Source organism: Propithecus coquereli, unplaced genomic scaffold (assembly GCF_000956105.1).
Source record: "Propithecus coquereli isolate 6110/MARCELLA unplaced genomic scaffold, Pcoq_1.0 Scaffold530, whole genome shotgun sequence".
NCBI lineage: Eukaryota > Metazoa > Chordata > Mammalia > Primates > Indriidae > Propithecus > Propithecus coquereli.
This window is the reverse complement of record NW_012151175.1, coordinates 650,367-665,907: the sequence shown is the minus strand read 5'-3', so window position 1 is coordinate 665,907 and position 15,541 is coordinate 650,367.

Here is a 15,541-nt window from a genome sequence, read left to right as displayed (position 1 = left end):
TTTTATATGCCTGACAATGTTGTATTAAATGCCAGATGCTGTGAATTACCTTGATTTATGTGGATATTTTTGTATTTTATAAATATTCTTGATATTTTTTCTAGCACATAAAGACTTGGAAACCATTTGATCTATGTGTGTCTTGCCTTTAAGATTTCTTACACAGGATCAGAGTAGCCTTTAGTTTAGGGTTAATTATTTTATACTACTGAGACCAATCCCTTCTCATTATGCAACCTAATGATCCGTGAATTATGAGGTTTTCCAGCCTGGATTGTGGGAACAAGTTCTATTCCTCTCCTCTGCATGTCAGCATTGGGCACTGTCTCTTGGTCTTATCAGATAGTTTTGTTTTCCAGTCTTTTTTTTTTTTTTTTTTAGACAGTCTCACTCCACTGCCCCATTTGGAGTCCCGTTGTGTCATCCTAGCTCACAGCAACCTCACACTCCTGGGCTCAAGCAATCCTCCTGCCTCAGCTTCCTGAGTAGCTGGGACTACAGGTTCATGCACCACCCCTGACTAATTTTTTTTTTTTTTTAGTAGAGACTATTTTTTAGTCTCATCATTGCTCAGGCTGGTCTCTAACTCCTGAGTTCAAGCACTCCTCTGGCCTTGGCCTCCCAAGTAGCTGGGACTACAGGAACATGCCATTACACCCAGCTAATTTTTCTATTTTTTGTAGAGATGAGGTCTCGCTATTGTCCAGGCTGGTCTAGAACTCCCGACCTCAAGCAATCTTCCTGCCTTGGCCTCCCAGAGTGTTAGGATTACAGGTGTGAGCCACTGCGTGCGGCCTGCACAGTGAAATCTAATGTTATTGTATTTATACTTACAAGCTGGTGAAAAAAATCTGAGCTCTATGGTTCTCTTGTCTTGATGCCAAATAAATGGTGCTCTCAGAGGTTAGAAATGCGTGACAGGCCAGCTTACCTCGGAGTCAGCCCGCTTCAGGGGTCCTTCCACAGGGAAGCACCAGGAAAAACTGCTTCTCCAAGGGATGCCTATTCGACACAATAGGAGAGGCAGAGTCCCATGATGAAGACAAATGTGACTGCAGACGGGCAGCAATGCAGGCTACCGCACTTTCCGGAACATTTACTACTATCACTATTATCATTAGTGCCCGTTTAGCACTGCAGGTCAAAAATAGAAAACACGAACGATATAAAACCTCCCTGTGTTTTAGCTTCAGGTGCTGAGCTTTGAAAGTAAAACCAAATCTCCAATAGATAAGTTTCCAATTTAAGCATCTGCAGTCTCTATTCACAATAGGTTACTAATTGAGCTCAGGGGAAAATATTCAAGGCTCATTTCTGCTGGAACTCCTAAATACACAGCAAAAGAGAAAGTACCAAGAGCTTTATTGAAGATTTTTAAAACTCTCCTTTCTAGTAATGTGGTCTAGATTGTTTGGACCAACTCAGCCACTGAAAACAGCTAAGTAATAGATTAAAAAAAAATTTAAGTCTTCCAAAGTACTGGCTGTGACAGGTGGGGAGGAATCGTTAGGATAAAGTCGAGGAATCTGGGGACTAAGGGAGGACAGAGGCCATTTTTGCTTTGGGAGCTTCTGTCTCCCCAAGAGCATTTGAACTTTCTTCCAGATGCTCCTATGGCCTGTGGGAAAGAAAATCGAGCCCAGCAACACACTAGTCATGGAGTCCAAGAGGTGACCTTTACACAGCAAGCTGGGACCTCAAAAAGCCATCCTCTCAAAGTAAAGATAAGCGAAAAATAAACCCACTTTCATTCTGAACCTCCCAGGAATTTCTAGGGAAGTTGCCTTCTTTCTAGGTAAGTAATAGGAAGGGGATACTGTCCCTGAGATGGTGTCAACAAAGGCTGGCCCTTTGCAGAGCTGAAGTCGCCAAAAACACCTTCCTAGATCATGAATTTAATTTAAAGTGTTTGAGAAGGAAAAGTTCTCTTAGGCGCCCTACATATAAGTGCTGCCTTCCTTACCTGAGGCCTCACAGAACACTCATAAGAAACTTTCCAAAGAAAATACAAAGAAGCTCATAAGGAAAGAGAAAACCATGAGCGAACGGCATCAAAAACAAAACAATGCACAAAGAGATCCATCAACACTGCTTATGGTAGATACAGCTTAGATTACAAAAACAGATTATACTATGTAAAAAGAGAAACAAAAGACAAATGTGCCCAAAAAAGGAAACTATGAAAAGTAATCCAGCATACTTACAAAAATGCCAAATAGAAATTCTAAAGATGAAGATTAGATTGGAATCTTTGAAATACAATAACTTAATAGATGGAGTTAAAAACAAGACATAATGAAGAGCAAGTAACTGACCTGGAAAATACGTCAGAGGAAATTGCATAGAAAGCAGAGTACAGAAATAAGAAGATGGACACCTGGGAGAGAAGTTAAGAGATAAATAAGATTTTAAAAAATGAAAATCCAGTATATATTTAATTTGAGTTCCTTAGAAAAAGGAGAGAGAAGGGCAGAGTCCATGTGTGAAGATGATGCCTGAGAAATTTCCAGACACAATGAAAAGTGTTCAAGAATCCCAGTGAACCTCTAGCAATTTTTTTTTTTTTGTATCTAGGGCCCAGTGGTTCACGTCCGTAATCCCAGCACTTTGGGAGACCAAGGTTGGAGGATCCCTTGAAGCCAGGAGTTTAAGACCAGGCTGGGCAACACAGCTAGACTCCATCTCTACAAAAAATAACCAAGTAAAAATAGCCGGGATTGGTGGCATGCACCGGTAGTCCCAGCTACTCGGGAAGCTAAGACAAGAGGATCGCTTGATGCCAGGAGTTCAAGGCTGCAGTGAACCATGATTGTGCCACTGTATTTCAGCCTGGGAGGCAGAGTGAGATCCTGTCTCAAAAACAAACAAACAAACTAAATTAAAATTTTATATCTAAAGACATTCCAGTGAAAGTACAGTAGACCAAAGACAAACAGAATATCTTAAACACAGCCGGAGAAATGAGATACGGTTGCTTCCAAAGGAGCAAAAGTTAGCTCTAATGTTGACTTCTCAGCAGCGATCATGGAAATCAGTAGTTAATGAAATGATACCTTCAATTTGCTGAAGGAAAAGTACTGCTAATCTCAAAAATCTATGACCATAAAATCAACCAATTGAAAGTTAATTTTATTTTCAAATAATATTAATATTAACAAACTTTTTCTAAGATCAGTCATGGAAAAGAGGAGATAGTATAACCAACACCAGGCATGGAAGAAGCCATAGACCACAGGTCCACACACTTCAGCTTGCCCACTTGCTGCTCGTTTTTGTAAACAAAGAATTATTCAAACACAACCGTGTCTAGTCATTTATGTACTGTTGATGCTGCTTTCACAGAGGCAGAACTGATTGATAGTGACAGAGACCCAGAGACCACATGGCCCTCAAGCCTAAATATTTAATATCTTGCCCTTGAAGAAAAATCAGCAAACTAAACGTATTACAATGAATCTCACAAAGACAATATTGTGTGAAAAAAAGCAAAACCCAAGACAATACATAGGAGCCCAACTCCACTGTGCAAATTTCAAAAGTAAACCAAAATTTACACATATTGCGTAAAGCTGCATATGTAAATGGTAAAACTGTAAAGAAAATCACTAAGCACAAAAGTCAAAAGAGTGGTTACATCTAGTGCGAGGGAAGATACAATATTATCAGGGAAAGACTCGTGGGCTGTGTGTTTGAAAAGGGTGTCCTTTGATGATGGGAATATTCTATGTCATGACCTGGCTGGTGGTTATAAGTATGTTGGCTTTATGATTATTCAGAAACTGTACCTGTATGCTTTCTGCACTGTCATGGACAGAATTTTGTCCTTTCTGAAATTCATATGTAAAAGCCCTAACCCCCAATGCATTTGGAGATAAGATGTTGAAACTGGTGATTAAGGTTAAATGAGGTCATTATAGTAGAGTCCTAATGCAATGTGACTGGTTTCCTTAGGAGAGGAAGAGACACCAGGGATGTGTGTGCACAGCACAGAGGCATTTGGGGCCACTGTGAGGGGGCAGCATCTCTGAGCCAAGGAGAGAAGCTTCAGTAGAAACTGACCCATCTGGCTCCTTGATTGTAGACTTCCTGACTCCAGAACTGAGAAAATAAATTTCTGTTGTGTAAGCCACCTGGTCTGTGACATTTTGTTATGGCAACCCTAGCAAACTAATACATGCACTTTCCTGCTCATATATTAAATTTCACAATTTTCAAAAATTGAGATTTTCTATGAATTTTAAATATATTTCACACACAGAGAAAGCTATATAGTGTCCTTTTCTAAATAGAAGCCTATTTACCATTAAGTTCCAGGAACCCATGCTTGCATGGCCCTGGAAGTGGTCTTGGACATTTGTCCACGTGGCCATATGTTTTTGTAAAACTTGCAAACCTAATGTAACTATAACCTGTTAAGACTGACCTACTTCATTCCTTCCCTTGCAGTTGTTGGGTTGTGTTGGGGTGGCCATGGCATTTTGGGGAACTGGCAGGAGACAGTTCTCTCAGTATATATTTAGTAGGATATACTTCAGCGGGATATATCTTTGGTTTCCAGTCACTTCTGGGCATAGTTAAGATATTGTTAGCCATCTGGAGCCTTAGCTTGTATCATGATACGAATGTTGGTATCATAATATAAAAGTGCCCACCATGGGAGATTAGCGGATAATGAAAGAGAAAGAAGTGTGAAATGTTTGAGCTACAAGCTATCCTGGGGGAATTTTTTTCTAACCATTCTCTTCACAAAATTATAAGGCAGAGGATTCTGTTTTCACAACACCCAGTAAAAGAAGAAGTTGTTTCATGTCAAGAACACATTCACAGGCAAAATATACAATTATAACAGCATCACGCATTTTTTCTTTTTGATGGAAATTGAGCAAAATAGAATTCATCAGCATTCTTATTTGTAAGGCTTAAACCTCTATGAATAGTACAAATAGCAACTGCATTTGTAATAGCTCACATATGAAAAAACTTGGTAGAAGATTCTCAGATTTGACACCCTAATAATTTATATGACATTGCCAACACTGACCTTTGAGGCAAAAAGAAACTTTTCTAAACTATCAATAATAAAAATTTTTGATCAATGATGCTGATTATCTATTTTCTATATAAATAATATTATTTAATAAATCCTTGTCATACGGAAAAAAGCAATCAAATAATATGCAGCAAAAAATGCAGAGAAGTCATTACCTAAGTGTGTCAGGCCATTAATTATTAGTCGTTATTTTTTCTGAATTTTGTAATGTTTGCAATGTTACATAAATTTGTAATTTGTAGTGATTTATTTTCTCATTCTAAATAAATAGTCATGGCTGTATCAGATTTTGCCTTCATAATGTTGTTTTTTAAAGAATGTCTCCCAAATTGTGTAAACTCTAGGCCCCATAAAACCTGGATCTGCCCTAATCCAAACCATCAGGCATCATCTGCTGACATTTCCTTTCTTCTCTCAGTCTTCCCTGTGCTAAGGTACACTTTTTCTGTAGCTGTATCTTCTCATATTTTTACACAGTAATCCTATTTGTGAAATTACTGTTACTAATTGATTAGCCTCATGTTGGCTAGCATTACCCTTTCTGTGAAAAGAACTATTTTCTACTTATTCAATTTCAAAGATATGACCTTCAATTTTATTTCCCACAGCAAAGCAGTTTTCAGCTCTTAGTAATTTCAACCTTGTGAGTCTTTGACCTGACTTGCTCGTGTTTTAATGGCTTTGATGTCTTCTTACTGTTCTCTAACAAAATAATTTCCTGCGTCTCATGTTTTTATGCTACTTTAGTTCACTTGCTAGCTCAGTCTAATCATTTTGAACACTCCTTTAGCTTCTATTTCTGTCTGTTTTCATCATTTTCTTTCTGAATATTTTATTTTCCCAGTAAACTAAGTTATTTAATGGCCACGATCCCAAGATTCTAGTTAAAAACTTAGAGGTTAAAGCAGGTAAAGGAGTAGCCTCGGTTTAGACCTGTCAGTCAAACACAGTTTAATCTACTTTTCTCTGCATGCTTGAAATAGTGCCATGGGAGAGAAAAGAGCTCTACCAGCTACTGGGTTTTCTCACTTGAGAATAACAAAGTCTTCAAGATCATTTAGTAACAAAGTTAATCTACTGCATACAGACATTTAATCAAACTGTCAAGAACTTGGCATCTGTGTTCCTTTATTGTTTTCTAAGTACTCTGTGCCCAGTGCTGTGTTAAGTGCTATGGTCAAAATTTAAGAAATAATGTGACATTTGCTTTCAGGAGGTCATGGTATATTTAGGATAAGTGGGAAGTACATATAAAGTAGCTAAAAATGGTAAAATCTAGTATCAAGGCAGCAGGCGGGAGACAAAGTTAGTTATGAACTGGAGCCTCATGATAAATAAATTTAGATTAATAAACAGGATTGGAATAGATTCTGAAAATGAATCTGAGCAAATAAAAGAATAATACAATACGTTTGACATCAAATTGAATAGTACTGACGAATTACTGATTTTCCCACATCCAGTGCAGAAAGCTTCTATACCCAGAAGTCTTTCCAACCTACCTGGTCAGAATGAATCACTCCAGTCTATGCAGTTTCTTAGCCTTTATACTTCTCTTGAAGCACTTGCCGAACCCAAACATACATAACTGACCGTGACATAGGGCAGCCGTCTTCCAAATTGACTGAAGTGCTACCTAGTGCTGGATTCATCTTTATCCCTGCACCCTATACATGGGCTTGTAGTAATAAAGCAAATAATGGATACATTGATATTGTATAATAAATGACTCTACTGCTGAAACTCAAGGATAAAAGATGTATAGAAAGGGTAAATGCAAACTATTATTTTTGTATATCTCTGCATTGAGATTTAAAGAAAGAAAAGTCTTGGATAATTAAAGAGTAACCTAAGATGTGATGAGATCTCAATGAGCTGTGCTTTAAAAAAAATGAATATATTATGAATATATTATGGATATTTTAAAATTCCCATTTAATATAGTCTTGTGTTTTTACAAAAAATATATTTATTTTTCATATTTATTTACACAAAGATTTATCATGGAATTCATTTAGAAAACAAACACCCATAGTATGTATCTTGAAGTATAATACATAACTCCAGAATGTTCACCTTAGTTCATTAATTTGCTCATTATTAATTAATTCACTTATTCATTTATTGATTTAGCTAGTATTTATATCAAGCTTCTACAATTGCATAGTCATGTGCTTACTTTAGAGAAAACCATATGAAGAGGATTAATTACTGAGTTATGAATAGAAATGTATGCAGTTTTGTTGCCTATAAGAGAATTTTCTTTACAATGTCATCCAAGATTGCATTGTTTATGAGATTGAAGTGTATGACTTAATTTTTACCTATTTGAAGGACATTTTGTTATGTAATACCAGGTCATCTTGGAACGTTGCAAGGAAGAAAAAAATGTTCCTTATACATATATTCTTTTAGACCAGGTGCAGTGGCTCACGCTGCAATCCTAGCACTCTGGAAGGCCAAGGCCGGAGGATCACTGGAGGTCAGGAGTTCGAGACCAGCCTGAGCAAGAGTGAGACCCCCCATCTCTACTAATAATAGAAAAATTTAGCCGGGCATGGTGGTGCGTGCCTGTAGTCCCAGCTACTTGGGAGGCTGAGGCAGGAGGATAGCTTGAGCCCAGGAGTTTGAGATTGCTGTGAGCTAGGTTGACATGGCGGCACTCTAGCCCGGGCAACAGAGTGAGACCCTGTCTCAAAAAAAAGAAAAAAAAACATCTATTCTTTTTAAAGTCAAGTTTATCAAGTTATAATTTACAACAATGAAACTCGCCTTTTTTGGTCTACAATTTTATAAATTTTGATAAATGCATACAGTTGTGTAACTATCACCATAATCAAGATATAGAATATTTCTATCATCCCCCAAATTTTCCCTGTGCCCATTTGCAGTTAATCCCCTACTCCTAGTCATAGCTGCTGGCAAACACTGACATGTTTTCATTCCCAGTTGTTTTGATAGTTCGAGAATGACATATAAATGTAATCATAAACATATAGCTGTTTGATCTTAAATTTTTTCACATAGCATTGTACATTTGCTTCTATGCTAAATTACTACCAGTAGTTCATTTTTTAAATGTATGTTTTTATTAGCATTTAATCTTATAAATGTACAATTTATTTGTTCATGCTCTAGTTGATGAACATATGGATTATTTCCAATTTTGGCAATAAAGCCACCAGAAAAATTTGTGTATAGTTTGTCTGTGAATACAGTCAGTCTTCCATTTCCAAGGATTCCGGATCCATTGATTCGACCAACCATAGATTGAAAATATTTTTTAAAAAAGAACAATACTGTTAGGTCTAGAGCAAGAGGGAGACAGATGAAATCTCATGTGTAGCAAACGTTATTTTATTTTGAGCATCTGGGTGCAGATGGGTGGAGGCCAAAGAGCATCCACCCCGAGGAAGGGGAAAGCCTTGGGTTTTACAGAGGGTTTCTCCAGGGGGAGTGAGTACCACCTGCAGAGATAGGGGCGGGGTAGCTTCCTCCTTATCAGGGGGGATAGGAATAGCTGCAGCTGCCCGTGGTCAAAGTTGGATTTACAACCTCAGACTCTCCAGACTCCTGTGGCTTTTGTTTTACAGGCTTTATGATATTTTTTGCTTTCCCACTCTAAGTAAACCTAACAAATACAACAATAACAATACAAATAAAAAAGCAATAAATATAAGAACTATTTACATAGCGTTTCATTTTGTTAGGTATTACAAGTAATCTAGAGGATGTGCGTAGGTTATATGCAAATACTACACCATTTTATATAAGGAACGTGAGTATCTATGGGTTTTGCTGTCTGTGAAGGTCCTGAACCAGTTCCACATGGATACCTGGGGCTAACTGTGTACGTTCCTATTTCTCGTGGATAAATATTTAGGAGATTATTGGGTCATATGACGAGTGAATGTTTAACTGTATAAGAAATTGTCAAGCTGTTATTCAAATTGGTTGTATCAATTCTGCATTCCCACTAGAATAAGAATGTCTGAGAGTTCCAATTGCCTTCTATCTTTGTAGGCACTTGTTATTGTCAGGTTTTTTTTCTTTTAATTGAAACTATTCTAATAGGAGTTTAGTTATATCACATTGTAGCTGTAATTTTGCATTTCTCTATTGACTAATGATGTTCAGCATCTTTTCATGTGCTTATTTATCCATTTATCATTTTTGGTGAAGTGCCTGTATAATTCTTTTGCCCATTTTTATTGGGTTGTTTCTTTTCTTATTGCTGAGTTGAAAAAGATCTGTATGTATGTGCTGGATACCAGTCCTTTATCAGACATGTGTTTTGCAAATATTTTCCCCAAGTTTGCGTCCTGTCTTTTTATTTTCTTAACATTATCTCCTAAAGAGCCCAATTTATCTATTTTTTCCTTCTATAGTTTGTGCTTTATATTTTATCTAAGAAATATCAATATTTGCCTCACTCAAGGTTGCAAAGAGTTTTGCTGTTTTCTTCTAGAAGTTTTATAGTTTTAGCTTTTACCTTAAGGTCTATGATCCATTTTGAGTTAATTTTTTAATATGATGCTAGGTAAGGGTCAAGGTTCATCATTGTGGATATGGATGGCCAATGCTTTGAGCAGAAAAATCTTTCTCCTCTGAATTGCTTTGACATCTTTGTCAAAAATCGAGTGACCATTTTACTTACGGGTGCATTTCTAGATCCCCTCTTCTTTTCCTTTGATCTGCATACCTATTGCTGTGGCTATAACACATCGTCTTAATAACTGTAGCATTAAAGTCAGTCAGGTAGTGTGAGTCAGGTAACTTCTTTTTTCTTGTAGTTATTCTTGTTCCATGGGGTTTCCACGTATAGTTTAGAATCAGCTTATTTCTAGAAAATAAAAGCCTGGTGGAATTTTGGGATTGCATTGAATTTGTCGTTAAATTACGGGAGAAATGACATAGTAACGATATTGGGTCTTCCAATCTGTGAGCACAGTACAGCTCTCCACTTACTTAGTCTTTTTGTATTTCTTTCATCAATGCTGTAGAGTTTTTACCAAATTATACGTATTTTGTTAGCTTTATCCCTCTCTCACATTTTTGACGCTATTGTAAATAATACTTTAAAATTTCAGTTTCTAATTATTTGTTGCAAATATATAGAAATGCAATTGCTTTTGTGCATCGTTCTTATGTCCCGCAACCTTACTAAACTCAATTGTTAGTCCCAGCAGTTTTGGTGTAGATTCTTTGTCCTCATAATTTTCTACAAGAAAATTGTGTCGTTTGTGAATAAAGCCAATTTAATTCTTTTCGGTTATAATATATATGCTCTTTCTTTCTGTTTCTTGCTTCTTACATTGTCTGGGTCTTCCATTGTATGTTGAAAGGTGCTGGGGTAGGAATGACATTCTTACCTCACTCCTGGTCTCAAGGGAAAGCATGAAGCCTTTCACCGTTGAGTGTGGGCTGTATCTGTAGATTTTTTCACAGATACCCTTTATAAGGTTGCAAATGTTCCCTTTAAGTCCTACTTTGGTTAGGAATTTTTGCATGTTTTACTTGGTTTTTAAACCATGAGTAGACGATAAATTTTGTCAAATACTTCTTTTGCCTCAGTTGAGATGATCATGTTTTTTCTCCAATTAGTATGTTAATATGAATTATATTGACTGATTTTCAAATGTTGACTTAATCTTGCATTTATATGATAAACCCCACTTTATCGGGTTATAGTGTTCTTTTTATATATTTCTGAATTTGATTGATTTTTTTTTAGGATTTTTGCATCGGTATTTATGAGGGATATTGGTTTATGACACTTTCAAAGATACATAGTGAAAATCACATATGTCCTTTTAAAGTTTCTTGTAGCCACATTAGAAAGTACTAAAAAGAAATAGCCAAAATTTATTTTTTTTAGGCAGGACCTTGCTATGTTACCCAGGCTGGAGTCCAGTAACTGTTCACAGGTACGATCACAGTGCACTATGGCCTTGAACTCCCAGCCTCAACTGGTCCTCACGCCTCAGCCTCCTGAGTAGCTTGGACTACAGGCATGTGCAGTCATGCCCTGCCAAAATTAATTTTAATAATGTATTTTATTTAATCTAAATATCATCAATATTTAAAATTTTATAATCAATGTAAATATCAATGAAATATTTTGTGTTTTTCATACTTAGTATTTGAAATCTGGTTTTTATTTTATATTTACAACACATCTTCGTTTGAACCAGTTATGTTTCGGGTGCACAACAGGTGCACATGGCCATTGGCTATGTTGTATAGTGCGGGTGTATCATTTTCATTTCTTGGATGTCTTTGCATCATCTCAGTATCAGGGTAATGTCAGCTTCATAAATGATTTGGAATGTGCTTCCTCCTCCTACATTTTTCTTCAAGAATTTCTGTAGCATTGGTATCATTTCATCCTTAAATATTTTTATAAAGTTTGCCAGTTAAGTCATCTGGGACTAAAGGTTTTGTTGTTGTTGTTGTTGAAAGGTATTTAAATGTGAATTCAGTTTCTTTAATAAGTATAGGACTTTTCCAGTTATCTATTTCTTCTCTATTGAGCTTTAGTAGGAATTCAAGAAATTTTCCATTTCATCTAAGTGTCAGATTTATTGGCAAATAGTTGTTCATAATGTTCCCATAATATTCTTTTAAAGTCTGTAGAATTTATAGTGTTGTCACTTCTTTCATTTATAATATTGATAATTTTTCCTTTGCTTTTTTTTTAATAGACTTTAGAGCAGATTTAAGTTCACAGCAAAACTGAGAGGAAGGTACAAAGACATCCCATATACATCCTTCTCCCCTCCCATGCATGCCCTTCCCCCACTGTCAATATTCCCCACTGGAGGGGTACATTTGTTACAATCAATGAACCCACATTCACACATCACTATCACCCAACGACCATATCTAATTTGCATATCAAGGTTCATTACTGCTGTTGTACATTTGATTATTTGGAAAAAATATATGACATGTATCAACCATCATAGTGTTATACAAAGAGGTTTCACTGCCCTGAAAATCCTCTGTGCTCTGCTTGCCTACACAGCCTGCCCTCCCTCTTAACACCTGGTAACCACTGGTCTTTTCACTCTCTTCATAGTTTTGACTTTTCTAGAATGTCATATAGATGAAATAGAACAGTATGTAGCTTTTTCAGACTGGCTATTTTCACTTTGTAACATGGATTTCAATTTCCTTCAGGACTTTCATGGCTTCATAGCTCATTCCTCTTTAGTACAGAATAATACTCCATTGTTTTGAGGTACCACAGTTTCTTCACCACTCACCTACTCAGGGACATCTTGGTTACTTCCAGGTTTTGCAATTATTAATAAAGCTACTATAAACACCTGTGTGTGGGTTTTTGCCTAGACATAAACTTTCAACTCATTCGGGTAAACACCAAGGAGCATTAGTGCTGGCTCATACAGCAAGAGTGTGTTTAGTTTTGTGAGAAACCACCAAACTGCTTTCCAGGGTTCCTGTGCCATTTTGCATTTCCATTAGCAATGAACAAGAGTTCCTGTTTTTACACGCCCTTTATAGCATTTGGTTTTGCCAGCATTCTGGATTTTGACCATCCTGATAGCGGTGTTGCATTGCTGTTTTAATTTGGATTTCCATGATGACATACGATGTGGACCTTGTTTTGCTTATTTGCCATTTGTGCATCTTCTTTGGTGAGGCCTGTTGAGTTCTTTGGACCATTTTTCAATTAGGTTGTTTTCTAAATGTTGAGTTTTATCAGCTCTTTGTATATTTTGGATAACTGTCCTTTACCAGATATGTCTTTTGCAAATATTTTCTTTCACTTTATGGTTTGTCTTCTACACAATGTCTTTTATGGAGCAGGAAGTTTTAATTCTAATGAAGTCCAGCTTATCAATTTTTTCTTTCATGGATTATGACTTTTGCATCATGTCACAAAAATCATTAAAAAACCCCACATCATCTAGATTTTCTCCTTTGTTATCTTCTGGGAGTTTTTTAGTTTTTCACTTGACATTTTGGTCTGTGATCCATTTCGAGCTAATTTTTGTGAAAGATGTAAAGTCAGGGTCTAGATTCATTTTTTCACATGTGGATGTCTGGTTGTTCCAGTACCACCACTGAAAAGACCATCTTTTCTCCACTGTATTGCCTTTGCCCCGTTGTTAGAGATCAGTCGAATATATTTACATGTATTTACTTCTGGGATCGCTATTCTCTGCCATTGATCTGTTGGACTATTCTTTCACCAACACCACACAGTCTTGCTTTCTGTAGCTTTCTAACAAGTCTTGATGTCAGGCAGTGTCAGTCCTCCAACTTTGTTATTCTCTGTCAATGTTATGTGGTTGTTCGGGCCTTTTGCCTTTCCATTGTAAACCTAAGGTTCAGGTTGTCAATAGCCACAAAATAACGTGCTGGGATTTTGACTGGGATTTCATTGACTCTCTATATAAAGTTGAGAAGAACTGAATTCTTAACAATATTGTGTCTTCCTCTCCTTACTTTTTCCTGATCTTAGTGGGAAAGTTTCTAGTTTCTCACCATTAAGTGTAAGTTAGCTGTAGGGTTTTTTTTTTTTTATTATTGTTATAGATAATCTTTATCAAGTTGAGAATTTCCTTCTATTTTCTGGCTTGCTGAGAGTTTTTATCATGAATGAATTCTTGATTTTGTCAAATGCTTTTTCTGTCTGTTGATAGGATTATGTGATTTTTATTCTTTACATTGTTGATATGATGGATTACATTAATTGATTTTCAAATTTGGAATCAGACTTGCATACTTAAAGTAAGTCGCACTTGGTTGCGGAATATAGTTATTTTTATAAATTATTGGATTTGATTTGCTAATATTTTGTTGACGATTTTTGCAGTTATATTCAAGTGAGATATTGGTTTATAATTTTCTTGTCTTGTAATATTTTTGTATGGGTTGGGTATAAAGCTAATGCTGGACTCATCAAGTGAGTTAGGAAGTATTCCCTCTGCTTCTATCTTCTGAAAGAAATTGTAGAGAATTGGCATTGTTTCTTCCTTAAATATTTCATAGAATTTCCCAGTGAAACCATCTAGGCCTAGTACTTTCTGTTTCAGAAGGCTATTAGATATTAATTCAATTTCTTTAATAGATACAGGTCCATTCAGATTATCTATTTCTTCTTGTATGAGTTTTGGCAAATTGTACCTTTAAGGAAATTTTTCATTTTACCTAATATATCAAATTTGTGGGCATAGATTTCTACTTGTAATGTCCCTGAGATCTGTATTTATGTCCCCCCTTTCATTTTGATATTAGTAATTGTGTTCTTTCTCTTTCTTTTTTCTTAGCCTAATTAGAAGCCTATTGATTTTATTGATCTTTTCAAAGAACCAATTTTTGGTTTCATTGATTTTTCTCTGTTGATTAACTGTTTTCAATTTCATTGATTTCCACTGTATTTTTTGTTGTTTCTTTTCTACCATTTACTTTAGAATTAATTTGCTCTTCTTTTTCTGTTTTCCAAAGTAGAAGCTCAGAGGATTGATTTGAGATAGTGCTTCTTTTCTAATATATGCATTCGATGCCATAAGTTTCCCTCTAGGCACTGCCTTGACTGCATCCCACAAATTTTGATAAATTGTGTTTTCATTTCATTAATTAAAAATATTTTGTAATTTCTCTTGAGATTCCTTCTTTGACCCACCTGTTATTGACAGGTATCTTGTTTGATCTCCAAGTATTTGGGGATTTTTCCAGCGATATTTCTGTTATTGATTTCTCATTTAATTCCATTGTGGTCTGAGAACAGACATCGTATAGTTTCCATTTTTTAAAATTTCTTATGCTTTTTGTCCTAGATGTGGTCTGTCTTGGCAAACGTTTCATGTGAGCTTGAGAAGAGTGTGTATTTTGCTGTTGTTGGAAGAAGTAGACTATAGATGTCCATTCTACAGGTTGATTAATGGTGGTGTTGAGTTCAGCTGTGTCCTTACTGATTTGCTGCCTGCTGAATTTGCCCATTTGTGATATAAGAGTGTTGAAGTGTTTGACAACAATAATGCATTTATCTATTTCTCCTTGTACTTCTATCAGTTCTTGCCCCATGTATTTTGATGCTGTGTTGTTAGGCACATACACATTAAGGATTGCTATGTCTTCTTGGAGAACTGACCCATTGATCATTATGCAGTGCCCCTATTCATCTCTGATAACTTTCCTTGCTTTGAAGGCACCGTTGTCTAAAATTAATACAGCTACCCTTGCTTTCTTTTGATTAGTGTTGAGGGGGTATATCTTTCTCCATTTACTTACTTTTAATGTATATGTTTTTGTGTGTAAAGTGGATTTTTTTGTAGACAACACATAGTTGTATTTTGATCCACTCTGACAATCCCTGTCTTTTGATTTGTGCATTTGGATCGCTGACACTCAAAATGATTCTTGATATAGTTGTATTAATAACTACCATATGTATTACTGTTCCCTGTTTTGTTGACCTTGTTCTTTTTGCCTGTTTCTGTCACTCATCCATTATTTTTA